We start from the raw sequence: 25780 nt of genomic DNA on the forward strand, positions 1-25780 counted from the left end.
AATCTGTTTTCGGTGTTGAAGTAATTTCCTATCAACCTGTAAAGTATGAAATTCTTGGTTTCGTTGCCAAATGACAATACATTTTGGCTTCTATCACAAGGAGAACTACGATTTTGGGTTTCTTTTTTATTGAACATTTTAGCAGAAAACATAATCCCATATTATAACAATCCTGTTTGTTTCAAAATTTATAGTTCCCATAAATACAAAAGCAAACGATTAAACTGTGTAGAAAAAAGTAACACATTTAATGTAATCTTCAATTTAAGCAATATCCCTTTGTAGGAATAAAACTGGTAAAATATGTAATAAAAATTGTAAATGTTTCATTACCAAAAACACTTTTCTTCAGCAATAAAAAGGCCCCATCAGTTACAATTCTGCTCTGCTTGCCAATACACAGTAACTTTCCAGAAGGTTTCATAGTGTAGTAGTCATCACGTCTGCTTAACACTGGTTCAATCCCCAGTTAAAGCAATCTGTTCTTGGTGTTGAAATAATACCCTATCAAACTACAATATATGAAGTTCTTGGCTTTGTTGCCGAATGATGGGATGTTTTGGCTTCCATCACCAACAGAACTAATAATTTTTTTCCCCTGGCTGTCAAAACTCGTTTTCAATTGCCATTGCTTTGCAGGGTTTCACAGGTTTCATAGTGTAGTGGTCATCACGTCTGCTTCACACGCAGAAGGTCCTGGGTTCAATCTTTTTTATTGAACATTTTAGCAGAAAACATAATCCCATATTATAACAATCCTGTTTGTTTCAAAATTTATAGTTCCCATAAATACAAAAGCAAACGATTAAACTGTGTAGAAAAAAGTAACCCATTCAATGTAATCTTCAATTTAAGCAATATCCCTTTGTAGGAATAAAACTGGTAAAATATGTAATAAAAATTGTAAATGTTTCATTACCAAAAACACTTTTCTTCAGCAATAAAAAGGCCCCGTCAGTTACAATTCTGCTCTGCTTGCCAATACATAGTAACTTTCCAGAAGGTTTCATAGTGTAGTAGTCATCACGTCTGCTTAACACTGGTTCAATCCCCTGTAAAAGCAATCTGTTCTCGGTGTTGAAATAATACCCTATCAAACTACAATATATGAAGTTCTTGGCTTTGTTGCCGAATGATGGGATGTTTTGGCTTCCATCACCAACAGAACTAATAATTTTTTTCCCCTGGCGGTCAAAACTCGTTTTCAATTGCCATTGCTTTGCAGGATTTCACAGGTTTCATAGTGTAGTGGTCATCACGTCTGCTTCACACGCAGAAGGTCCTGGGTTCAATCCCCAGTGAAACCAATCCGTTTTCGCTGTTGAAGTAATTTGCTATCAACAGGATTTCACAGGTTTCATAGTGTAGTGGTCATCACGGCTGCTTAACACGCAGAAGGTCCTGGGTTTAATCCCCAGTAAAACCAGTCTGTTCTTGGTGTTGAAATAATACCCTATCCAACTGCAATATATGAAGTTCTTGGCTTTGTTGCAGAATGATGGGATGTTTTGGCTTCCATCACCAACAGAACTAAGAATTTTTTTTTTTTTCCCTGGCGGTCAAAACTCGTCTCCAATTGCCATTGCTTTGCAGGATTTCACAGGTTTCATAGTGTAGTGATCATCACGTCTGCTTAACACGCAGAAGGTCCTGGGTTCTATCCCCAGTGAAACCAGTCTCTTCTTGGTGTTGAAATTATACCCTATCCAACTGCAATACATGAAGTTCTTGGCTTTGTTGCAGAATGATGGGATGTTTTGGCTTCCATCACCAACAGAACTAAGAATTTTTTTCCCCTGGCTGTCAAAACTCGTTTTCAATTGCCATTGCTTTGCAGGATTTCACAGGTTTCATAGTGTAGTGGTCATCACGTCTGCTTCACATGCAGAAGGTCCTGGGTTCAATCTTTTTTATTGAACATTTTAGCAGAAAACATAATCCCATATTATAACAATCCTGTTTGTTTCAAAATTTATAGTTCCCATAAATACAAAAGCAAACAATTAAACTGTGTAGAAAAAAGTAACACATTCAATGTAATCTTCAATTTAAGCAATATCCCTTTGTAGGAATAAAACTGGTAAAATATGTAATAAAAATTGTAAATGTTTCATTACCAAAAACACTTTTCTTCAGCAATAAAAAGGCCCCGTCAGTTACAATTCTGCTCTGCTTGCCAATACATAGTAACTTTCCAGAAGGTTTCATAGTGTAGTAGTCATCACGTCTGCTTAACACTGGTTCAATCCCAAGTAAAAGCAATCTGTTCTCGGTGTTGAAATAATACCCTATCAAACTACAATATATGAAGTTCTTGGCTTTGTTGCCGAATGATGGGATGTTTTGGCTTCCATCACCAACAGAACTAATAATTTTTTTCCCCTGGCGGTCAAAACTCGTTTTCAATTGCCATTGCTTTGCAGGATTTCACAGGTTTCATAGTGTAGTGGTCATCACGTCTGCTTCACACACAGAAGGTCCTGGGTTCAATCGCCAGTGAAACCACTCTGTTTTCGCTGTTGAAGTAATTTGCTATCAACAGGATTTCACAGGTTTTATAGTGTAGTGGTCATCACGTCTGCTTAACACGCAGAAGGTCCTGGGTTTAATCCCCAGTAAAAACCAGTCTGTTCTTGGTGTTGAAATAATACCCTATCCAACTGCAATACATGAAGTTCTTGGCTTTGTTGCCAAATGACGGGATGTTTTAGCTTCCATAACCAACAGAACTACGAATTTTTGTTTTTTCCTGGCAGTCAAATTTCGTATCTAATTGCCATTACTTTGCAGGAATCACCGGTTTTAAAGTGTGGTGGTCATCAAGTTTGCTTCATATGCAGAACGTTCTGGGTTCAATACCCAGTTATACCAATCTGTTTTCGGTGTTATAGTAATTTCCTATTAACCTGTAAAGTATGAAATTCTTGGTTTCGTTGCCAAATGACAATACATTTTGGCTTCTATCACAAGGAGAACTACGATTTTGGGTTTCTTTTTTATTGAACATTTTAGCAGAAAACATAATCCCATATTATAACAATCCTGTTTGTTTCAAAATTTATAGTTCCCATAAATACAAAAGCAAACGATTAAACTGTGTAGAAAAAAGTAACACATTCAATGTAAACTTCAATTTAAGCAATATCCCTTTGTAGGAATAAAACTGGTAAAATATGTAATAAAAATTGTAAATGTTTCATTACCAAAAACACTTTTCTTCAGCAATAAAAAGGCCCCATCAGTTACAATTCTGCTCTGCTTGCCAATACACAGTAACTTTCCAGAAGGTTTCATAGTGTAGTAGTCATCACGTCTGCTTAACACTGGTTCAATCCCCAGTAAAAGCAATCTGTTCTTGGTGTTGGAATAATACCCTATCAAACTACAATATATGAAGTTCTTGGCTTTGTTGCCGAATGATGGGATGTTTTGGCTTCCATCACCAACAGAACTAATAATTTTTTTCCCCTGGCGGTCAAAACTCGTTTTCAATTGCCATTGCTTTGCAGGATTTCACAGGTTTCATAGTGTAGTGGTCATCACGTCTGCTTCACACGCAGAAGGTTCTGGGTTCAATCCCCAGTGAAACCAATCCGTTTTCACTGTTGAAGTAATTTGCTATCAACAGGATTTCACAGGTTTCATAGTGTAGTGGTCATCACATCTGCTTAACACGCAGAAGGTCCTGGGTTTAATCCCCAGTAAAACCAGTCTGTTCTTGGTGTTAAAATAATACCCTATCCAACTGCAATACATGAAGTTCTTGCCTTTGTTGCCGAATGACGGGATGTTTTAGCTTCCATAACCAACAGAACTACGAATTTTTTTTTTTTTCCTGGCAGTCAAATTTCGTCTCTAATTGCCATTACTTTGCAGGAATCACAGGTTTTAAAGTGTGGTGGTCATCAAGTCTGCTTCATATGCAGAACGTTCTGGGTTCAATACCCAGTGAAACCAATCTGTTTTCGGTGTTGAAGTAATTTCCTATCAACCTGTAAAGTATGAAATTCTTGGTTTCGTTGCCAAATGACAATACATTTTGGCTTCTATCACAAGGAGAACTACGATTCTGGGTTTCTTTTTTATTGAACATTTTAGCAGAAAACATAATCCCATATTATAACAATCCTGTTTGTTTCAAAATATATAGTTCCCATAAATACAAAAGCAAACGATTAAACTGTGTAGAAAAAAGTAACACATTCATTGTAATCTTCAATTTAAGCAATATCCCTTTGTAGGAATAAAACTGGTAAAATATGTAATAAAAATTGTAAATGTTTCATTACCAAAAACACTTTTCTTCAGCAATAAAAAGGCCTCGTCAGTTACAATTCTGCTCTGCTTGCCAATACATAGTAACTTTCCAGAAGGTTTCGTAGTGTAGTAGTCAGTCATCACGTCTGCTTAACACTGGTTCAATCCCCAGTAAAAGCAATCTGTTCTCAGTGTTGAAATAATACCCTATCAAACTACAATATATGAAGTTCTTGGCTTTGTTGCTGAATGATGGGATGTTTTGGCTTCCATCACCAACAGAACTAATAATTTTTTTCCCCTGGCGGTCAAAACTCGTTTTCAATTGCCATTGCTTTGCAGGATTTCACAGGATTCATAGTGTAGTGGTCATCACGTCTGCTTCACACGCAGAAGGTCCTGGGTTCAATCTTTTTTATTGAACATTTTAGCAGAAAACATAATCCCATATTATAACAATCCTGTTTGTTTCAAAATTTATAGTTCCCATAAATACAAAAGCAAACGATTAAACTGTGTAGAAAAAAGTAACACATTCAATGTAATCTTCAATTTAAGCAATATCCCTTTGTAGGAATAAAACTGGTAAAATATGTAATAAAAATTGTAAATGTTTCATTACCAAAAACACTTTTCTTCAGCAATAAAAAGGCCCCGTCAGTTACAATTCTGCTCTGCTTGCCAATACATAGTAACTTTCCAGAAGGTTTCATAGTGTAGTAGTCATCACGTCTGCTTAACACTGGTTCAATCCCAAGTAAAAGAAATCTGTTCTCGGTGTTGAAATAATACCCTATCAAACTACAATATATGAAGTTCTTGGCTTTGTTGCCGAATGATGGGATGTTTTGGCTTCCATCACCAACAGAACTAATAATTTTTTTCCCCTGGCGGTCAAAACTCGTTTTCAATTGCCATTGCTTTGCAGGATTTCACAGGTTTCATAGTGTAGTGGTCATCACGTCTGCTTCACACGCAGAAGGTCCTGGGTTCAATCCCCAGTGAAACCAATCCGTTTTCGCTGTTGAAGTAATTTGCTATCAACAGGATTTCACAGGTTTCATAGTGTAGTGGTCATCACGTCTGCTTAACACGCAGAAGGTCCTGGGTTCAATCCCCAGTGAAACCAGTCTCTTCTTGGTGTTGAAATTATACCCTATCCAACTGCAATACATGAAGTTCTTGGCTTTGTTGCCGAATGACGGGATGTTTTAGCTTCCATAACCAACAGAACTACGAATTTTTTTTTTTCCTGGCAGTCAAATTTCGTCTCTAATTGCCATTACTTTGCAGGAATCACAGGTTTTAAAGTGTGGTGGTCATCAAGTCTGCTTCAAATGCAGAACGTTCTGGGTTCAATACCCAGTGAAACCAATCTGTTTTCGGTGTTGAAGTAATTTCCTATCAACCTGTAAAGTATGAAATTCTTGGTTTCGTTGCCAAATGACAATACATTTTGGCTTCTATCACAAGGAGAACTACGATTTTGCGTTTCTTTTTTATTGAACATTTTAGCAGAAAAGATAATCCCATATTATAACAATCCTGTTTGTTTCAAAATTTATAGTTCCCATAAATACAAAAGCAAACGATTAAACTGTGTAGAAAAAAGTAACACATTCAATGTAAACTTCAATTTAAGCAATATCCCTTTGTAGGAATAAAACTGGTAAAATATGTAATAAAAATTGTAAATGTTTCATTACCAAAAACACTTTTCTTCAGCAATAAAAAGGCCCCGTCAGTTACAATTCTGCTCTGCTTGCCAATACATAGTAACTTTCCAGAAGGTTTCATAGTGTAGTAGTCATCACGTCTGCTTAACACTGGTTCAATCCCCTGTAAAAGCAATCTGTTCTCGGTGTTGAAATAATACCCTATCAAACTACAATATATGAAGTTCTTGGCTTTGTTGCCGAATGATGGGATGTGTTGGCTTCCATCACCAACAGAACTAATAATTTTTTTGCCCTGGCGGTCAAAACTCGTTTTCAATTGCCATTGCTTTGCAGGATTTCACAGGTTTCATAGTGTAGTGGTCATCACGTCTGCTTCACACGCAGAAGGTCCTGGGTTCAATCCCCAGTGAAACCAATCCGTTTTCGCTGTTGAAGTAATTTGCTATCAACAGGATTACACAGGTTTCATAGTGTAGTGGTCATCACGTCTGCTTAACTCGCAGAAGGTCCTGGGTTTAATCCCCAGTAAAACCAGTCTGTTCTTAGTGTTGAAATAATACCCTATCCAACTGCAATATATGAAGTTCTTGGCTTTGTTGCAGAATGATGGGATGTTTTGGCTTCCATCACCAACAGAACTAAGAATTTTTTTTTTTTCCCTGGCGGTCAAAACTCGTCTCCAATTGCCATTGCTTTGCAGGATTTCACAGGTTTCATAGTGTAGTGGTCATCACGTCTGCTTAACACGCAGAAGGTCCTGGGTTCAATCCCCAGTGAAACCAGTCTCTTCTTGGTGTTGAAATTATACCCTATCCAACTGCAATACATGAAGTTCTTGGCTTTGTTGCCGAATGACGGGATGTTTTAGCTTCCATAACCAACAGAACTACGAATTTTTTTTTTTCCTGGCAGTCAAATTTCGTCTCTAATTGCCAATACTTTGCAGGAATCACAGGTTTTAAAGTGTGGTGGTCATCAAGTCTGCTTCATATGCAGAACGTTCTGGGTTCAATACCCAGTGAAACCAATCTGTTTTCGGTGTTGAAGTAATTTCCTATCAACCTGTAAAGTATGAAATTCTTGGTTTCGTTGCCAAATGACAATACATTTTGGCTTCTATCACAAGGAGAACTACGATTTTGCGTTTCTTTTTTATTGAACATTTTAGCAGAAAACATAATCCCATATTATAACAATCCTGTTTGTTTCAAAATTTATAGTTCCCATAAATACAAAAGCAAACGATTAAACTGTGTAGAAAAAAGTAACACATTCAATGTAAACTTCAATTTAAGCAATATCCCTTTGTAGGAATAAAACTGGTAAAATATGTAATAAAAATTGTAAATGTTTCATTACCAAAAACACTTTTCTTCAGCAATAAAAAGGCCCCATCAGTTACAATTCTGCTCTGCTTGCCAATACACAGTAACTTTCCAGAAGGTTTCATAGTGTAGTAGTCATCACATCTGCTTAACACTGGTTCAATCCCCAGTAAAAGCAATCTGTTCTTGGTGTTGAAATAATACCCTATCAAACTACAATATATGAAGTTCTTGGCTTTGTTGCCGAATGATGGGATGTTTTGGCTTCCATCACCAACAGAACTAATAATTTTTTTCCCCTGGCAGTCAAAACTCGTTTTCAATTGCCATTGCTTTGCAGGATTTCACAGGTTTCATAGTGTAGTGGTCATCACGTCTGCTTCACACGCAGAAGGTCCTGGGTTCAATCCCCAGTGAAACCAATCTGTTTTCGCTGTTGAAGTAATTTGCTATCAACAGGATTTCACAGGTTTCATAGTGTAGTGGTCATCACGTCTGCTTAACACGCAGAAGGTCCTGGGTTTAATCCCCAGTCAAACCAGTCTGTTCTTGGTGTTGAAATAATACCCTATCCAACTGCAATACATGAAGTTCTTGACTTTGTTGCCGAATGACGGGATGTTTTAGCTTCCATAACCAACAGAACTACGAATTTTTTTTTTTTCCTGGCAGTCAAATTTCGTCTCTAATTGCCATTACTTTGCAGGAATCACAGGTTTTAAAGTGTGGTGGTCATCAAGTCTGCTTCATATGCAGAACGTTCTGGGTTCAATACCCAGTGAAACCAATCTGTTTTCGGTGTTGAAGTAATTTCCTATCATCCTGTAAAGTATAAAATTCTTGGTTTCGTTGCCAAATGACAATACATTTTGGCTTCTATCACAAGGAGAACTACGATTTTGGGTTTCTTTTTTATTGAACATTTTAGCAGAAAACATAATCCCATATTATAACAATCCTGTTTGTTTCAAAATTTATAGTTCCCATAAATACAAAAGCAAACGATTAAACTGTGTAGAAAAAAGTAACACATTCAATGTAATCTTCAATTTAAGCAATATCCCTTTGTAGGAATAAAACTGGTAAAATATGTAATAAAAATTGTAAATGTTTCATTACCAAAAACACTTTTCTTCAGCAATAAAAAGGCCCCGTCAGTTACAATTCTGCTCTGCTTGCCAATACATAGTAACTTTCCAGAAGGTTTCATAGTGTAGTAGTCATCACGTCTGCTTAACACTGGTTCAATCCCAAGTAAAAGCAATCTGTTCTCGGTGTTGAAATAATACCCTATCAAACTACAATATATGAAGTTCTTGGCTTTGTTGCCGAATGATGGGATGTTTTGGCTTCCATCACCAACAGAACTAATAATTTTTTTCCCCTGGCGGTCAAAACTCGTTTTCAATTGCCATTGCTTTGCAGGATTTCACAGGTTTCATAGTGTAGTGGTCATCACGTCTGCTTCACACGCAGAAGGTCCTGGGTTCAATCGCCAGTGAAACCACTCTGTTTTCGCTGTTGAAGTAATTTGCTATCAACAGGATTTCACAGGTTTTATAGTGTAGTGGTCGTCACGTCTGCTTAACACGCAGAAGGTCCTGAGTTTAATCCCCAGTAAAAACCAGTCTGTTCTTGGTGTTGAAATAATACCCTATCCAACTGCAATACATGAAGTTCTTGGCTTTGTTGCCAAATGACGGGATGTTTTAGCTTCCATAACCAACAGAACTACGAATTTTTGTTTTTTCCTGGCAGTCAAATTTCGTATCTAATTGCCATTACTTTGCAGGAATCACCGGTTTTAAAGTGTGGTGGTCATCAAGTTTGCTTCATATGCAGAACGTTCTGGGTTCAATACCCAGTGAAACCAATCTGTTTTCGGTGTTATAGTAATTTCCTATTAACCTGTAAAGTATGAAATTCTTGGTTTCGTTGCCAAATGACAATACATTTTGGCTTCTATCACAAGGAGAACTACGATTTTGGGTTTCTTTTTTATTGAACATTTTAGCAGAAAACATAATCCCATATTATAACAATCCTGTTTGTTTCAAAATTTATAGTTCCCATAAATACAAAAGCAAACGATTAAACTGTGTAGAAAAAAGTAACACATTCAATGTAAACTTCAATTTAAGCAATATCCCTTTGTAGGAATAAAACTGGTAAAATATGTAATAAAAATTGTAAATGTTTCATTACCAAAAACACTTTTCTTCAGCAATAAAAAGGCCCCATCAGTTACAATTCTGCTCTGCTTGCCAATACACAGTAACTTTCCAGAAGGTTTCATAGTGTAGTAGTCATCACGTCTGCTTAACACTGGTTCAATCCCCAGTAAAAGCAATCTGTTCTTGGTGTTGGAATAATACCCTATCAAACTACAATATATGAAGTTCTTGGCTTTGTTGCCGAATGATGGGATGTTTTGGCTTCCATCACCAACAGAACTAATAATTTTTTTCCCCTGGCGGTCAAAACTCGTTTTCAATTGCCATTGCTTTGCAGGATTTCACAGGTTTCATAGTGTAGTGGTCATCACGTCTGCTTCACACGCAGAAGGTCCTGGGTTCAATCCCCAGTGAAACCAATCCGTTTTCACTGTTGAAGTAATTTGCTATCAACAGGATTTCACAGGTTTCATAGTGTAGTGGTCATCACGTCTGCTTAATACGCAGAAGGTCCTGGGTTTAATCCCCAGTAAAACCAGTCTGTTCTTGGTGTTAAAATAATACCCTATCCAACTGCAATACATGAAGTTCTTGGCTTTGTTGCCGAATGACGGGATGTTTTAGCTTCCATAACCAACAGAACTACGAATTTTGTTTTTTTTTCCTGGCAGTCAAATTTCGTCTCTAATTGCCATTACTTTGCAGGATTTCACAGGTTTCATAGTGTAGTGGTCATCACGTCTGCTTAACACGCAGAAGGTCCTGGGTTCAATCCCCAGTGAAACCAGTCTCTTCTTGGTGTTGAAATTATACCCTATCCAACTGCAATACATGAAGTTCTTGGCTTTGTTGCCGAATGACGGGATGTTTTAGCTTCCATAACCAACAGAACTACGAATTTTTTTTTTTCCTGGCAGTCAAATTTCGTCTCTAATTGCCAATACTTTGCAGGAATCACAGGTTTTAAAGTGTGGTGGTCATCAAGTCTGCTTCATATGCAGAACGTTCTGGGTTCAATACCCAGTGAAACCAATCTGTTTTCGGTGTTGAAGTAATTTCCTATCAACCTGTAAAGTATGAAATTCTTGGTTTCGTTGCCAAATTTTGGCTTCTATCACAAGGAGAACTACGATTTTGCGTTTCTTTTTTATTGAACATTTTAGCAGAAAACATAATCCCATATTATAACAATCCTGTTTGTTTCAAAATTTATAGTTCCCATAAATACAAAAGCAAACGATTAAACTGTGTAGAAAAAAGTAACACATTCAATGTAAACTTCAATTTAAGCAATATCCCTTTGTAGGAATAAAACTGGTAAAATATGTAATAAAAATTGTAAATGTTTCATTACCAAAAACACTTTTCTTCAGCAATAAAAAGGCCCCATCAGTTACAATTCTGCTCTGCTTGCCAATACACAGTAACTTTCCAGAAGGTTTCATAGTGTAGTAGTCATCACATCTGCTTAACACTGGTTCAATCCCCAGTAAAAGCAATCTGTTCTTGGTGTTGAAATAATACCCTATCAAACTACAATATATGAAGTTCTTGGCTTTGTTGCCGAATGATGGGATGTTTTGGCTTCCATCACCAACAGAACTAATAAGTTTTTCCCCTGGCAGTCAAAACTCGTTTTCAATTGCCATTGCTTTCCAGGATTTCACAGGTTTCATAGTGTAGTGGTCATCACGTCTGCTTCACACGCAGAAGGTCCTGGGTTCAATTCCTAGTGAAACCAATCCGTTTTCGCTGTTAAAGTAATTTGCTATCAACAGGATTTCACAGGTTTCATAGTGTAGTGGTCATCACGTCTGCTTAACACGCAGAAGGTCCTGGGTTTAAACCCCAGTCAAACCAGTCTGTTCTTGGTGTTGAAATAATACCCTATCCAACTGCAATACATGAAGTTCTTGACTTTGTTGCCGAATGACGGGATGTTTTAGCTTCCATAACCAACAGAACTACGAATTTTTTTGTTTTTTCCTGGCAGTCAAATTTCGTCTCTAATTGCCATTACTTTGCAGGAATCACAGGTTTTAAAGTGTGGTGGTCATCAAGTCTGCTTCATATGCAGAACGTTCTGGGTTCAATACCCAGTGAAACCAATCTGTTTTCGGTGTTGAAGTAATTTCCTATCAACCTGTAAAGTATAAAATTCTTGGTTTCGTTGCCAAATGACAATACATTTTGGCTTCTATCACAAGGAGAACTACGATTTTGGGTTTCTTTTTTATTGAACATTTTAGCAGAAAACATAATCCCATATTATAACAATCCTGTTTGTTTCAAAATTTATAGTTCCCATAAATACAAAAGCAAACGATTAAACTGTGTAGAAAAAAGTAACACATTCAATGTAATCTTTAATTTAAGCAATATCCCTTTGTAGGAATAAAACTGGTAAAATATGTAATAAAAATTGTAAATGTTTCATTACCAAAAACACTTTTCTTCAGCAATAAAAAGGCCCCATCAGTTACAATTCTGCTCTGCTTGCCAATACACAGTAACTTTCCAGAAGGTTTCATAGTGTAGTAGTCATCACGTCTGCTTAACACTGGTTCAATCCCCAGTAAAAGCAATCTGTTCTTGGTGTTGAAATAATACCCTATCAAACTACAATATATGAAGTTCTTGGCTTTGTTGCCGAATGATGGGATGTTTTGGCTTCCATCACCAACAGAACTAATAATTTTTTTCCCCTGGCTGTCAAAACTCGTTTTCAATTGCCATTGCTTTGCAGGATTTCACAGGTTTCATAGTGTAGTGGTCATCACGTCTGCTTTACACGCAGAAGGTCCTGGGTTCAATCTTTTTTAATGAACATTTTAGCAGAAAACATAATCCCATATTATAACAATCCTGTTTGTTTCAAAATTTATAGTTCCCATAAATACAAAAGCAAACGATTAAACTGTGTAGAAAAAAGTAACACATTCAATGTAATCTTCAATTTAAGCAATATCCCTTTGTAGGAATAAAACTGGTAAAATATGTAATAAAAATTGTAAATGTTTCATTACCAAAAACACTTTTCTTCTGCAATAAAAAGGCCCCGTCAGTTACAATTCTGCTCTGCTTGCCAATACAGAGTAACTTTCCAGAAGGTTTCATAGTGTAGTAGTCATCACGTCTGCTTAACACTGGTTCAAACCCAAGTAAAAGCAATCTGTTCTCGGTGTTGAAATAATACCCTATCAAACTACAATATATGAAGTTCTTGGCTTTGTTGCCGAATGATGGGATGTTTTGGCTTCCATCACCAACAGAACTAATAATTTTTTTCCCCTGGCGGTCAAAACTCGTTTTCAATTGCCATTGCTTTGCAGGATTTCACAGGTTTCATAGTGTAGTGGTCATCACGTCTGCTTTACACGCAGAAGGTCCTGGGTTCAATCGCCAGTGAAACCACTCTGTTTTCGCTGTTGAAGTAATTTGCTATCAACAGGATTTCACAGGTTTTATAGTGTAGTGGTCATCACGTCTGCTTAACACGCAGAAGGTCCTGGGTTTAATCCCCAGTAAAAACCAGTCTGTTCTTGGTGTTGAAATAATACCCTATCCAACTGCAATACATGAAGTTCTTGGCTTTGTTGCCAAATGACGGGATGTTTTAGCTTCCATAACCAACAGAACTACGAATTTTTGTTTTTTCCTGGCAGTCAAATTTCGTATCTAATTGCCATTACTTTGCAGGCATCACCGGTTTTAAAGTGTGGTGGTCATCAAGTTTGCTTCATATGCAGAACGTTCTGGGTTCAATACCCAGTGAAACCAATCTGTTTTCGGTGTTATAGTAATTTCCTATTAACCTGTAAAGTATGAAATTCTTGGTTTCGTTGCCAAATGACAATACATTTTGGCTTCTATCACAAGGAGAACTACGATTTTGGGTTTCTTTTTTATTGAACATTTTAGCAGAAAACATAATCCCATATTATAACAATCCTGTTTGTTTCAAAATTTATAGTTCCCATAAATACAAAAGCAAACGATTAAACTGTGTAGAAAAAAGTAACACATTCAATGTAAACTTCAATTTAAGCAATATCCCTTTGTAGGAATAAAACTGGTAAAATATGTAATAAAAATTGTAAATGTTTCATTACCAAAAACACTTTTCTTCAGCAATAAAAAGGCCCTGTCAGTTACAATTCTGCTCTGCTTGCCAATACATAGTAACTTTCCAGAAGATTTCGTAGTGTAGTAGTCATCACGTCTGCTTAACACTGGTTCAATCCCCAGTAAAAGCAATCTGTTCTCGGTGTTTAAATAATACCCTATCAAACTACAATATATGAAGTTCTTGGCTTTGTTGCTGAATGATGGGATGTTTTGGCTTCCATCACCAACAGAACTAATCATTTTTTTCCCCTGGCGGTCAAAACTCGTTTTCAATTGCCATTGCTTTGCAGGATTTCAGAGGTTTCATAGTGTAGTGGTCATCACGTCTGCTTCACACGCAGAAGGTCCTGGGTTCAATCCCCAGTGAAACCAATCTGTTTTCGCTGTTGAAGTAATTTGCTATCAACAGTATTTCACAGGTTTTATAGTGTAGTGGTCATCACGTCTGCTTAACACGCAGAAGGTCCTGGGTTTAATCCCCAGTAAAAACCAGTCTGTTCTTGGTGTTGAAATAATACCCTATCCAACTGCAATACCTGAAGTTTTTGGCTTTGTTGCCAAATGACGGGATGTTTTAGCTTCCATAACCAACAGAACTACGAATTTTTTTTTTTCCTGGCAGTCAAATTTCGTGTCTAATTGCCATTACTTTGCAGGAATCACCGGTTTTAAAGTGTGGTGGTCGTCAAGTTTTCTTCATATGCAGAACGTTCTGTGTTCAATACCCAGTGAAACCAATCTGTTTTCGGTGTTATAGTAATTTCCTATTAACCTGTAAAGTATGAAATTCTTGGTTTTGTTGCCAAATGACAATACATTTTGGCTTCTATGACAAGGAGAACTACGATTTTGGGTTTCTTTTTTATTGAACATTTTAGCAGAAAACATAATCCCATATTATAACAATCCTGTTTGTTTCAAAATTTATAGTTCCCATAAATACAAAAGCAAACGATTAAACTGTGTAGAAAAAAGTAACACATTCAATGTAAACTTCAATTTAAGCTATATCCCTTTGTAGGAATAAAACTGGTAAAATATGTAATAAAAATTGTAAATGTTTCATTACCAAAAACACTTTTCTTCAGCAATAAAAAGGCCCCGTCAGTTACAATTCTGCTCTGCTTGCCAATACATAGTAACTTTCCAGAAGGTTTCATAGTGTAGTAGTTATCACGTCTGCTTAACACTGGTTCAATCCCCAGTAAAAGCAATCTGTTCTCGGTGTTGAAGTAATACCCTATCAAACTACAATATATGAAGTTCTTGGCTTTGTTGCCGAATGATGGGATGTTTTGGCTTCCATCACCAACAGAACTAATAATTTTTTTCCCCTGGCGGTCAAAACTCGTTTTCAATTGCCATTGCTTTGCAGGATTTCACAGGTTTCATAGTGTAGTGGTCATCACGTCTGCTTCACACGCAGAAGGTCCTGGGTTCAATCCCCAGTGAAACCAATCTGTTTTCGCTGTTGAAGTAATTTGCTATCAACAGGATTTCACAGGTTTTATAGTGTAGTGGTCATCACATCTGCTTAACACGCAGAAGGTCCTGGGTTTAATCCCCAGTAAAAACCAGTCTGTTCTTGGTGTTGAAATAATACCCTATCCAACTGCAATACATGAAGTTCTTGGCTTTGTTGCCAAATGACGGGATGTTTTAGCTTCCATAACCAACAGAACTACGAATTTTTTTTTTCCTGGCAGTCAAATTTCGTCTCTAATTGCCATTACTTTGCAGGAATCACAGGTTTTATAGTGTGGTGGTCATCAAGTCTGCTTCATATGCAGGACGTTCTGGGTTCAATACCCAGTGAAACCAATCTGTTTTCGGTGTTATAGTAATTTCCTATTAACCTGTAAAGTATGAAATTCTTGGTTTCGTTGCCAAATGACAATACATTTTGGCTTCTATCACAAGGAGAACTACGATTTTGGGTTTCTTTTTTATTGAACATTTTAGCAGAAAACATAATCCCACATTATAATAATCCTGTTTGTTTCAAAATTTATAGTTCCCATAAATACAAAAGCAAATGATTAAACTGTGTAGAAAAAAGTAACACATTCAATGTAAACTTCAATTTAAGCAATATCCCTTTGTAGGAATAAAACTGGTAAAATATGTAATAAAAATTGTAAATGTTTCATTACCAAAAACACTGTTCTTCAGCAATAAAAAGGCCCCGTCAGTTACAATTCTGCTCTGCTTGCCAATACACAGTAACTTTCCAGAAGGTTTCATAGTGTAGTAGTCATCACGTCTGCTTAACACTGGTTCAATCCCCAGTAAAAGCAATCTGTTCTTGGTGTTGAAATAATACCCTATCAAACTACAATATATGAAGTTCTTGGCTTTGTTGCCAAATGATGGGATGTTTTGGCTTCCATCACCAACAGAACTAATAATTTTTTTCCCCTGGCGGTCAAAACTCGTTTTCAATTGCCATTGCTGTGCAGTATTTCACAGGTTTCATAGTGTAGTGGTCATCACGTCTGCTTCACACGCAGAAGGTCCTGGGTTCAATCCCCAGTGAAACCAATCCGTTTTCACTGTTGAAGTAATTTGCTATCAACAGGATTTCACAGGTTTCATAGTGTAGTGGTCATCACGTCTGCTTAACACACAGAAGGTCCTGGGTTTAATCTCCAGTAAAACCAGTCTGTTCTTGGTGTTAAAATAATACCTTATCCAACTGCAATACATGAAGTTCTTGGCTTTGTTGCCGAATGACGGGATGTTTTAGCTTCCATAACCAACAGAACTACGAATTTTTTTTTTTTCCTGGCAGTCAAATTTCGTCTCTAATTGCCATTACTTTGCAGGAATCACAGGTTTTAAAGTGTGGTGGTCATCAAGTCTGCTTCATATGCAGAACGTTCTGGGTTCAATACCCAGTGAAACCAATCTGTTTTCGGTGTTGAAGTAATTTCCTATCAACCTGTAAAGTATGAAATTCTTGGTTTCGTTGCCAAATGACAATACATTTTGGCTTCTATCACAAGGAGAACTACGATTTTGGGTTTCTTTTTTATTGAACATTTTAGCAGAAAACATAATCCCATATTATAACAATCCTGTTTGTTTTAAAATTTATAGTTCCCATAAATACAAAAGCAAACGATTAAACTGTGTAGAAAAAAGTAAAACATTCAATGTAAACTTCAATTTAAGCAATATCCCTTTGTAGGAATAAAACTGGTAAAATATGTAATAAAAATTGTAAATGTTTCATTACCAAAAACACTTTTCTTCAGCAATAAAAAGGCCCCATCAGCTACAATTCTGCTCTGCTAGCCAATACACAGTAACTTTCCAGAATGTTTCATAGTGTAGTAGTCATCACGTCTGCCTAACACTGGTTCAATCCCCAGTAAAAGCAATCTATTCTTGGTGTTGAAATAATACCCTATCAAACTACAATATATGAAGTTCTTGGCTTTGTTGCCGAATGATGGGATGTTTTGGCTTCCATCACCAACAGAACTAATAATTTTTTTCCCCTGGCTGTCAAAACTCGTTTTCAATTGCCATTGCTTTGCAGGATTTCACAGGTTTCATAGTGTAGTGGTCATCACGTCTGCTTCACACGCATAAGGTCCTGGGTTCAATCTTTTTTATTGAACATTTTAGCAGAAAACATAATCCCATATTATAACAATCCTGTTTGTTTCAAAATATATAGTTCCCATAAATACAAAAGCAAACGATTAAACTGTGTAGAAAAAAGTAACACATTCAATGTAATCTTCAATTTAAGCAATATCCCTTTGTAGGAATAAAACTGGTAAAATATGTAATAAAAATTGTAAATGTTTCATTACCAAAAACACTTTTCTTCAGCAATAAAAAGGCCCCGTCAGTTACAATTCTGCTCTGCTTGCCAGACTGGCATGCAAAGTCTCCTTAAGGAGAATAGTGTTCCCCCGTGGTCCCCACATAGCTTTCTCATGAGCCAGATCAGACACCCCCATACTTTGCACTGACGAGGGGCAAGCACCCCGAAACACCGTGTCTGCAAATTGGGATTCTGATCTGGCTTATATATCCTGAGTCATATTGCAAAGGATTGTCAAAAATCCACTTGTGACTTTTAGGATCGCTACTTCCAATAGGTGGCGCTGTGCTAGAGTTTGTCTCCTTTACTGGAGAGACAATTTGAATATTTCCCTATTTCCCAGAGGGGCATTGCAGCTATAAGTCCCCTTACCTGGCAGCCAGACTGGCTTGCAAAGTCTCCTTAAGGAGAATAGTGTTCCCCCGTGGTCCCCACATAGCTTTCTCATGAGCCAGATCAGACACCCCCATACTTTGCACTGACGAGGGGCAAGCACCCCGAAACACCGTGTCTGCAAATTGGGATTCTGATCTGGCTTATATATCCTGAGTCATATTGCAAAGGATTGTCAAAAATCCACTTGTGACTTTTAGGATCGCTACTTCCAATAGGTGGCGCTGTGCTAGAGTTTGTCTCCTTTACTGGAGAGACAATTTGAATATTTCCCTATTTCCCAGAGGGGCATTGCAGCTATAAGTCCCCTTACCTGGCAGCCAGACTGGCTTGCAAAGTCTCCTTAAGGAGAATAGTGTTCCCCCGTGGTCCCCACATAGCTTTCTCATGAGCCAGATCAGACACCCCCCATACTTTGCACTGACGAGGGGCAAGCACCCCGAAACACCGTGTCTGCAAATTGGGATTCTGATCTGGCTTTTATATCCTGAGTCATATTGCAAAGGATTGTCAAAAATCCACTTGTGACTAGTGATGAGCGAGCATGCTTGTCACTACTCGGTACTCGCACGAGTATCACTGTACTCGGGCTGCTCGGCGGGGACCGAGTAATCTCGCGATACTCGTGCTTTACTCGTGGTCTTCATTTCTGCATGTTGGCGCTCTTTTGAGAGCCAGCCCTCATGCAGGGATTGGCTGGCAGACCACTGCAATGCCACAGCCCTGTTAGTTGTGGAATTGCAGTGATTGGCCGGCCTGCACAGCGTCACCGAGCCTTTATATCGGCCGGCGCGCTGTGCTCTGCTCACAGCTATTCTGACAGTGAGTGTAGGGAGAGTGTCGCTGATTCAGGGAAAGCTTTGCGGCCCTTTATAGTTAGTTCCGGAGCAGGGCTGCAAACAGTGTGACCAGAAGTCCTTCTCAGGACTATTCTAGTTGTATACAGGCAGGCAGGGTATAGCCAGGTCGGAGTACAGTAGCAGAGTCCTTCTCAGGACTATTGTTGCTATATACAGGCAGGGTATAGCCAGGTCGGAATACAGGCTAGTGACCAGAAGAGTCCTTGTCAGGACTATTGTAGCAGTATACAGGCAGGCAGGCAGGGTATATATAGCCATTCCTAGTGGTGACCGTATACCAGCCTTCATCATATCTGGGGCTGGTGTACACAGTGTAAAACAGTCCAGATAGTGTCAGACTTCTCAGTAATTGTCGCTCCTAAAAACCAGTTAGGTTCTTATTGCGTCCGTGCTTGCATTTAAAAACAGCACGTGTGTGGCAGTCGGTGGCAGGGTACAGGTGCGCGTTTTGCACAAACTATTATATAACGCACAAGTCTAGTGTATAATACACGTCAGTCAGCAGTGTCTGATAGTGTCAGACTTCTCAGTAATTGTCGCTCCTAAAAACCAGTTAGGTTCTTATTGCGTCCGTGCTTGCATTTAAAAACAGCACGTGTGTGGCAGTCGGTGGCAGGGTACAGGTGCGCGTTTTGCACAAACTATTATATAACGCACAAGTCTAGTGTATAATACACGTCAGTCAGCAGTGTCTGATAGTGTCAGACTTCTCAGTAATTGTCGCTCCTAAAAACCAGTTAGGTTCTTATTGCGTCCGTGCTTGCATTTAAAAACAGCACGTGTGTGGCAGTCGGTGGCAGGGTACAGGTGCGCGTTTTGCACAAACTATTATATAACGCACAAGTCTAGTGTATAATACACGTCAGTCAGCAGTGTCTGATAGTGTCAGACTTCTCAGTAATTGTCGCTCCTAAAAACCAGTTAGGTTCTTATTGCGTCCGTGCTTGCATTTAAAAACAGCACGTGTGTGGCAGTCGGTGGCAGGGTACAGGTGCGCGTTTTGCACAAACTATTATATAACGCACAAGTCTAGTGTATAATACACGTCAGTCAGCAGTGTCTGATAGTGTCAGACTTCTCAGTAATTGTCGCTCCTAAAAACCAGTTAGGTTCTTATTGCGTCCGTGCTTGCATTTAAAAACAGCACGTGTGTGGCAGTCGGTGGCAGGGTACAGGTGCGCGTTTTGCACAAACTATTATATAACGCACAAGTCTAGTGTATAATACACGTCAGTCAGCAGTGTCTGATAGTGTCAGACTTCTCAGTAATTGTCGCTCCTAAAAACCAGTTAGGTTCTTATTGCGTCCGTGCTTGCATTTAAAAACAGCACGTGTGTGGCAGTCGGTGGCAGGGTACAGGTGCGCGTTTTGCACAAACTATTATATAACGCACAAGTCTAGTGTATAATACACGTCAGTCAGCAGTGTCTGATAGTGTCAGACTTCTCAGTAATTGTCGCTCCTAAAAACCAGTTAGGTTCTTATTGCGTCCGTGCTTGCATTTAAAAACAGCACGTGTGTGGCAGTCGGTGGCAGCGTCAGGCTCCACGTTGTCCCTGGATAGAGACGTGCATGAGGGCCTCAAAACATTGTTCCCATTGCAAAGGAGTGGGTCTCCTGTCGTTGTAATGTCCATTCTGCAAAGAATGGGCGAAAAAATTTACCACTGGGGGTATACCTGAAACAAAGGCCTAAGTATTGCAATTTGTAACGGTCATCATCATGGTGGCGCATGAGGAGAAGGAGGAGCAGTCCAGCGATTAGCCAAACTCCAGAAGTGTGTACCCATGGGTGAGTGGAGGTACATGGCAAACTTTAAATTCCGCTCTCATTTGCTGGTGGTGTGGTGAAGTCTGGCCCAATCCAACCCTTGTTCATCTTGATCAGAGTCAGCTTGTCAGCATTTTCAGTTGACAGGCGGGTGCGTTTATCTGTAATGATTCCACCTGCGGCACTAAAAACACGCTCTGACAAAACGCTAGCAGCAGGGCAGGCCAGGCCTTCCAAGGCGTAGAGAGCCAATTCATGCCACGTGTCCAGCTTGGATACCCAATAATTGTAAGGCACAGAGGAATGTCGGAGTACAGTTGTTCGATCTGCAAGGTACTCCTTCAGCATCTGGGCAAACTTAGGATTTCTTGTGGCACTACCCCGCACCTCAGGGGCTGTGGTACGTGAGGGGCTGAGAAAACTGTCACACATCTTAAAGACTGTTCCCCTACCTCTGGCGGATTGGACTTGTGCCTCTCTCGGCTGTACGCCTCGGTTGTCCACTGATTCATGACCTATGCCGCTAGCGTTTTGTGAGGGGAATGCTTTGCCTACTTCCGTGACTATGGCCTTCTGGAACTGCTGCATTTTGCCTGACCTCTCCGCCTCGGGAATAAGAGACATAAAGTTCTCCTTTTAGCGTGGGTCTAACAGTGTTACCAACCAGTAATGATTGTCGGCCAAGATGTTCTTAACGCGAGGGTCACGAGACAGGCAGCTTACCATAAAGTCAGCCATGTGTGCCAGACTCTTAACAGCCATCACTTCAGTATCCTGACCGACACGATGACTGAACATGCTGTCCTCCTCCTCCTCATCATCTACCCTGTCCTCTGGCCAGCCACGCTGAACCGAGGATATGACTGCATGTCATATCCTCAATTTGGCCAGAGAGTTGCTCCATGTCTTCATCCTCCTCCTCGTCATAGTCCTCCACTGCACGTTGTGATGAGACGAGGCTGGGCTGTGTGTTATCATCACCCACACCCACTACTGTTTCTTGCTGAAACTCATCGCGCTCCGCCTGCAATGCATCATGTTTGTTTTCTGAGCAGAGACCATTTTAGAAGGCAGAGAAGCGGTATGGTGACGCTAATAATGTCGTCATCGCCGCTCACCATCTTGTTGTAGTCCTCAAAGTTTTGGCGGATGGTGCATAGGTCGGACATCCATCTCCACTCCTCAGGTGTTATGTGTGGAGTTTGACCCATTTCCCGACGGCTTAGGTGATGCAGGTACTCAACAACTGCCCTCTTCTGCTCACATATCCTGACCAACATGTGCAGAGTTGAATTCCAACGCGTGGGGACATCACACACCAGTCTGTGTGCCGGAAGATGCAAACGGCGTCTTAAGGCGGCAAGGCCGGCTGAAGCAGTAGGTGACTTTCGAAAATGTGCAGACAGGCGGCGAACTTTTACCAGCAGATCAGACAGCTCTGACTATGACTTTAGAAACCGCTGAACCTCGAGGTTGAGCACATGGGCCAAGCATGGAACATGTGTCAGCTGGCCTCGCCTCAAAGCCGCCACCAGGTTCCGGCCATTGTCACACACCACCTTTCCTGGCTTTAGGTTCAGAGTTGTGAGCCAGTGATCTGCCTGCTGTTTCAGAGCTGTCCACACCTCTTCTGCATTGTGGGGTTTGTCACCTATGCAGATTAGCTTCAGCACTGCCTGTTGCCGCTTCGCCGAGGCAGTGCTGCAGTGCTTCTGTGTCGCCCTGGACAAGCCAGGGGCCACAGAGCACAACACTTAAACACCCCACACTCCCTGCAGGCATATCATAGTCAAAACACAAAATCCTTGTTGCCTTCCCCAGGGGCTGTTGTCCACACCAGGATGTGGAGCCAGGCGGTTGGTCTCCACCCACCGAGGAGGAGGGAAAACACAGGCAGTGAGAGTTAAGCTAAGGAAGTGGAAGGAGGAAAGTAGTAGAGAGGAGAAAAGTGACAGCAAAGAGCCTGAAGTTGGTCCGGGTGTGTGGCCTGGACAGGACAGCAAGGTTGGCAGGATGTGGTGACCGTCTGCAGTGGAGGCCGATTGGAGTCTGCCGTAAGGACCGTGGACGGGTGGTGACCCGGCCGTACCGGACCGGTATACAAAGCGAAGCCAGCACCATTGGCAGAGGACTTTCGGATCCCGGCAAGGCTTGGTGTCGCCGTGAATTTGCCAAATCCGTTATTGAAGGGGACCTCAGGGTTTCCAAACAGCCAAGTCCAGATAGAAGGCAACCGTACAACCGTGAAGGGGAGACACAGCCACCGGCAAGGGCAACCGTCTCCCAGGGCCAGCGCCTGTGGGCAAAAGGGGCTCCTCCGGCCCATATCCAGGTCAGGGAGCGGGTTACCGTTGGGAAACCATCACTACCAACACTTAACTTCGGTGCAGGGAGAGACAGTCATCACTAACCTGCAGGGAGGAACAACCGCAGCCGTCCGAGTGACCTGTCCATCCAGCCACTTGTTTTACCCTGAACTGTGTCATCATCATTGGGCTGAGTGAGTACCTCCGTGCCGTGCGGCACAGCGCTGCCCCTGCGACCATGCACTTCATCAGGCCCCGCAACCCGCCTGTCATCCATCTCTACCCCATCACCAGGCCCCGGGACAACCAACCCCCCTACCCACGTAGGGGAGAAATAACAACAAAGCTGCTCCCTGTCACAGGCTCCCGGGATCCCCGTCCAGAGCAGCGGTGGTGTCCACACAATCACCACAACCGTGGGTGGCGTCACGGACAATATCCCCAAAACCCAAACCACCCCTTTTCACTCACGGGCGAGTAGCGCCGCTCGAGTCCCCGGGATCCGGCCATCGCTCGAGCCAACGAGCAGCAGCAGCCGTAGAGCTGCGTCAGCCGGACCCGAGCAGTGGGAGAGCGCACCGTCCCCTCCTCCGCCAGCGACACTTACAGCTTGGGACTGGTGTGGAGGGTAAAGTGGATCAGGATGCGCAGGAGGAGGAGGAGGCTGAGGAGCATGACATTCCGGAGCTGTAGAGTGTGTGTGAAACCCTGACTGAGGTAGGGCCTGCAAAACTTGGTGTGTGAAGGACGTATTCCGTCCCTCGCTCAGACTGGGTCCCAGCTTGCACAATATTAACCCAGTGTGACGTCAACGAGATGTAGCGGCCTTGCCCACATGCACTTGTCCACGTGTCTGTGGTTAGGTGGACTTTGGCTGAAACAGCGTTGTTCCGGGCACGTGTGATGTTTTGTGACACGTGGTTAGTTATGCAATGCGGGGACGGCACACAGGGAGAAATAGTGTCGGCTGTGGACCGAGTAACGTGGGACAGCTGCCACCATCAGTTCGCGGAATGCTTCTGTCTCAACCAGCCTAAAAGGCAACATTTCCAGCGCAAGCAGTCGCGAAATGTTAGCATTTAGAACTGTGGCATGTGGGGTGTTGGCAGTGTATTTGCGCCTGCGCTCAAAGGTTTGCTGAATGGATAACTGAACGTTGCGCTGGGACAAGGACGTGCTTGATGATGGTGTTCTTTCTGCGTAGGCAACTGCAGGTGCAGGAGTGGAGGAGGCTTGTTCGCAGGCAGCATGGACAGGGGATTGGCTCGCATGCACAACCAGCGAAGACGTAGCAGTGACATCAGCAAGCACTGCTCCTCGACTCTGTTGTACTTCCCACAAAGTCGGGTGCTTGGCTGACATGTGCCTGATCATGCTGGTGGTGGTCAGGCTGCTAGTTTTGGTACCCCTGCTGATGCTGGCATGGCAGGTGTTGCAAATGGCCTTTTTAGAATCATCTGGAGCCAACTTAAAAAACTGCCAGTGTCAGAGTTCCTGGTTTTCCAGTTTTCTTTTGAAAGAGCTTGCCCTTTGTTAACATGGAGTTTTCTGTTATGTTGCCCTACTTCCTGTCCATCTGTTTAAAAGCCGCCCCTAAAGCTTAGTCCAGTGCCTGAGTATACTGCTTCCTGTGTGCTCCTGCCCTGCTGCTTTTGGTTCCTGATTGTTATTCGGATCCTCTTGGAAAACAACCGACACCGACTCTGGACTTCATCTGGTATCATCTAGCTGTACCTGGACTCCGTTTGCCGTCTTTGGTCGGAACTTCTGCCCGGTTCCTTCCGTTTAATACCACTCTGGACTCACATCACGTACAGACATTTTTCGACTTACCTATTGCCCTTTTGTGTCCCGGCTGCTGCGCATTTAGGGCTTCTGGGGTGATTGCCAGACAGTCCCTGTATAGGGGTTTGCTGTTGGTGGTCTCCCTGGGGGAGTCCGGTGCGCGGTACCGGGAATTCCCTTTCGCTCAGTCCCTGGAAGGTATTTCCTGTATTTATGTTCTACTGTGTTTTTGTTCCGTTTATGTACATATTTGCTGGTTGCATATTATAAATGTCTTGCACCAAGAACTCGTCTCTGGTTGTCATTGCCCTAACGCAATCGAAATCCTCAATACATACAATAGTATTACAGCCAGACTCGGGAAGACCTAACATTTGTACAGGCACCTTGTGTCGTGTTGTTCCGGGGAACAGTTGACTGACGTCTGCCTGGGGCCACCACTCTGCTTCTTACTGCCTGTTGTGATGCTACGCCTCCCTCCCCCTGTGCACTGCTGTCCTCGCTCTGCATATCCTCCTGCCAGGTTGGGTCAGTTACTGGATCATCCACCACGTCGTCTTCCTCTTCCGCACCCTGCTCCTCCTCCTGACTTCCTGACAATTGTGTCTCATCATCGGCCACCCCTTGTTGAGACACGTTGCCAACTTCGTGAGAACGTGGCTGCTCAAATATTTGTGCATCTGTACATACAATCTCGTCATGGCCCACTTCAACAGGAGCTGGCGAGAGGCCAGAATTTGTGAATGGAAACGTGAACGAACAGCTATTCCGAGTGTCCAAGTGTGGGATCAGTAATGTCCGTGGACGTGTACTCGGCCTGGTGGTAGGAAGGAGGATCAGGTTCTGAAATGTGCGGTGCAGTATCACGGCTACTGACACTTGACCGTGTGGAAGACAGAGTGTTTGTGGTGGTGCCAATCTGACTGGAAGCATTATCCGCTATCCAACTAACAACCTGTTGACACTGGTCTTGGTTCAAGAGGGGTGTACTGCTGCGGTCCCCAAGAATTTGGGACAGGACGTGCGAGCGACTAGATGTGGCCCTTTGTTGTGGCGAAATTAGAGCTTGCACACAACCTCGGTGTCTGCCTGCACCACCATCACGTCCACTTCCTTGTTCGTTGACAACGCCCTTGCGCATTTTGCAATGCTGTGCTGATGTGTATTCACTAGACTTGTGTGTTATATCCAAGTTTGTGCAAAACTCACACAAATGCAGCGGAAAGCTGCCACCAACAGGCACACACGTGCGGTTTTTAAATGCA

At 41.4% G+C, this 25780-nt stretch overlaps 14 non-coding genes across 14 annotated transcripts; all 14 read left to right on the forward strand.

The window, feature by feature from the left end:
* Positions 1-1234: 1234 nt before the first annotated feature.
* TRNAV-CAC (transfer RNA valine (anticodon CAC)) lies at positions 1235-1307 on the forward strand. Its single transcript has one exon. It is a non-coding gene; the product is annotated as a tRNA-Val (tRNA).
* A 2211-nt stretch (positions 1308-3518) lies between these two features.
* On the forward strand, positions 3519-3591 carry TRNAV-CAC (transfer RNA valine (anticodon CAC)). The gene has a single exon. It is a non-coding gene; the product is annotated as a tRNA-Val (tRNA).
* Positions 3592-5194: 1603 nt separating this feature from the next.
* Positions 5195-5267, forward strand: TRNAV-CAC (transfer RNA valine (anticodon CAC)). Its single transcript has one exon. It is a non-coding gene; the product is annotated as a tRNA-Val (tRNA).
* Positions 5268-5313: 46 nt separating this feature from the next.
* TRNAV-AAC (transfer RNA valine (anticodon AAC)) lies at positions 5314-5386 on the forward strand. The gene has a single exon. It is a non-coding gene; the product is annotated as a tRNA-Val (tRNA).
* An 892-nt stretch (positions 5387-6278) lies between these two features.
* TRNAV-CAC (transfer RNA valine (anticodon CAC)) lies at positions 6279-6351 on the forward strand. Its single transcript has one exon. It is a non-coding gene; the product is annotated as a tRNA-Val (tRNA).
* Positions 6352-6645: 294 nt separating this feature from the next.
* Positions 6646-6718, forward strand: TRNAV-AAC (transfer RNA valine (anticodon AAC)). Its single transcript has one exon. It is a non-coding gene; the product is annotated as a tRNA-Val (tRNA).
* Positions 6719-7610: 892 nt separating this feature from the next.
* On the forward strand, positions 7611-7683 carry TRNAV-CAC (transfer RNA valine (anticodon CAC)). The gene has a single exon. It is a non-coding gene; the product is annotated as a tRNA-Val (tRNA).
* A 2098-nt stretch (positions 7684-9781) lies between these two features.
* Positions 9782-9854, forward strand: TRNAV-CAC (transfer RNA valine (anticodon CAC)). The gene has a single exon. It is a non-coding gene; the product is annotated as a tRNA-Val (tRNA).
* A 46-nt stretch (positions 9855-9900) lies between these two features.
* TRNAI-AAU (transfer RNA isoleucine (anticodon AAU)) lies at positions 9901-9973 on the forward strand. Its single transcript has one exon. It is a non-coding gene; the product is annotated as a tRNA-Ile (tRNA).
* Positions 9974-10149: 176 nt separating this feature from the next.
* On the forward strand, positions 10150-10222 carry TRNAV-AAC (transfer RNA valine (anticodon AAC)). Its single transcript has one exon. It is a non-coding gene; the product is annotated as a tRNA-Val (tRNA).
* A 2554-nt stretch (positions 10223-12776) lies between these two features.
* On the forward strand, positions 12777-12849 carry TRNAV-UAC (transfer RNA valine (anticodon UAC)). The gene has a single exon. It is a non-coding gene; the product is annotated as a tRNA-Val (tRNA).
* A 1013-nt stretch (positions 12850-13862) lies between these two features.
* TRNAV-CAC (transfer RNA valine (anticodon CAC)) lies at positions 13863-13935 on the forward strand. Its single transcript has one exon. It is a non-coding gene; the product is annotated as a tRNA-Val (tRNA).
* Positions 13936-14947: 1012 nt separating this feature from the next.
* On the forward strand, positions 14948-15020 carry TRNAV-CAC (transfer RNA valine (anticodon CAC)). The gene has a single exon. It is a non-coding gene; the product is annotated as a tRNA-Val (tRNA).
* Positions 15021-16031: 1011 nt separating this feature from the next.
* On the forward strand, positions 16032-16104 carry TRNAV-CAC (transfer RNA valine (anticodon CAC)). The gene has a single exon. It is a non-coding gene; the product is annotated as a tRNA-Val (tRNA).
* Positions 16105-25780: the final 9676 nt, after the last annotated feature.

The sequence above is a fragment of the Anomaloglossus baeobatrachus genome, chromosome 2, assembly GCF_048569485.1.
Source record: "Anomaloglossus baeobatrachus isolate aAnoBae1 chromosome 2, aAnoBae1.hap1, whole genome shotgun sequence".
In the NCBI taxonomy this organism is placed as follows: Eukaryota; Metazoa; Chordata; class Amphibia; order Anura; family Aromobatidae; genus Anomaloglossus; species Anomaloglossus baeobatrachus.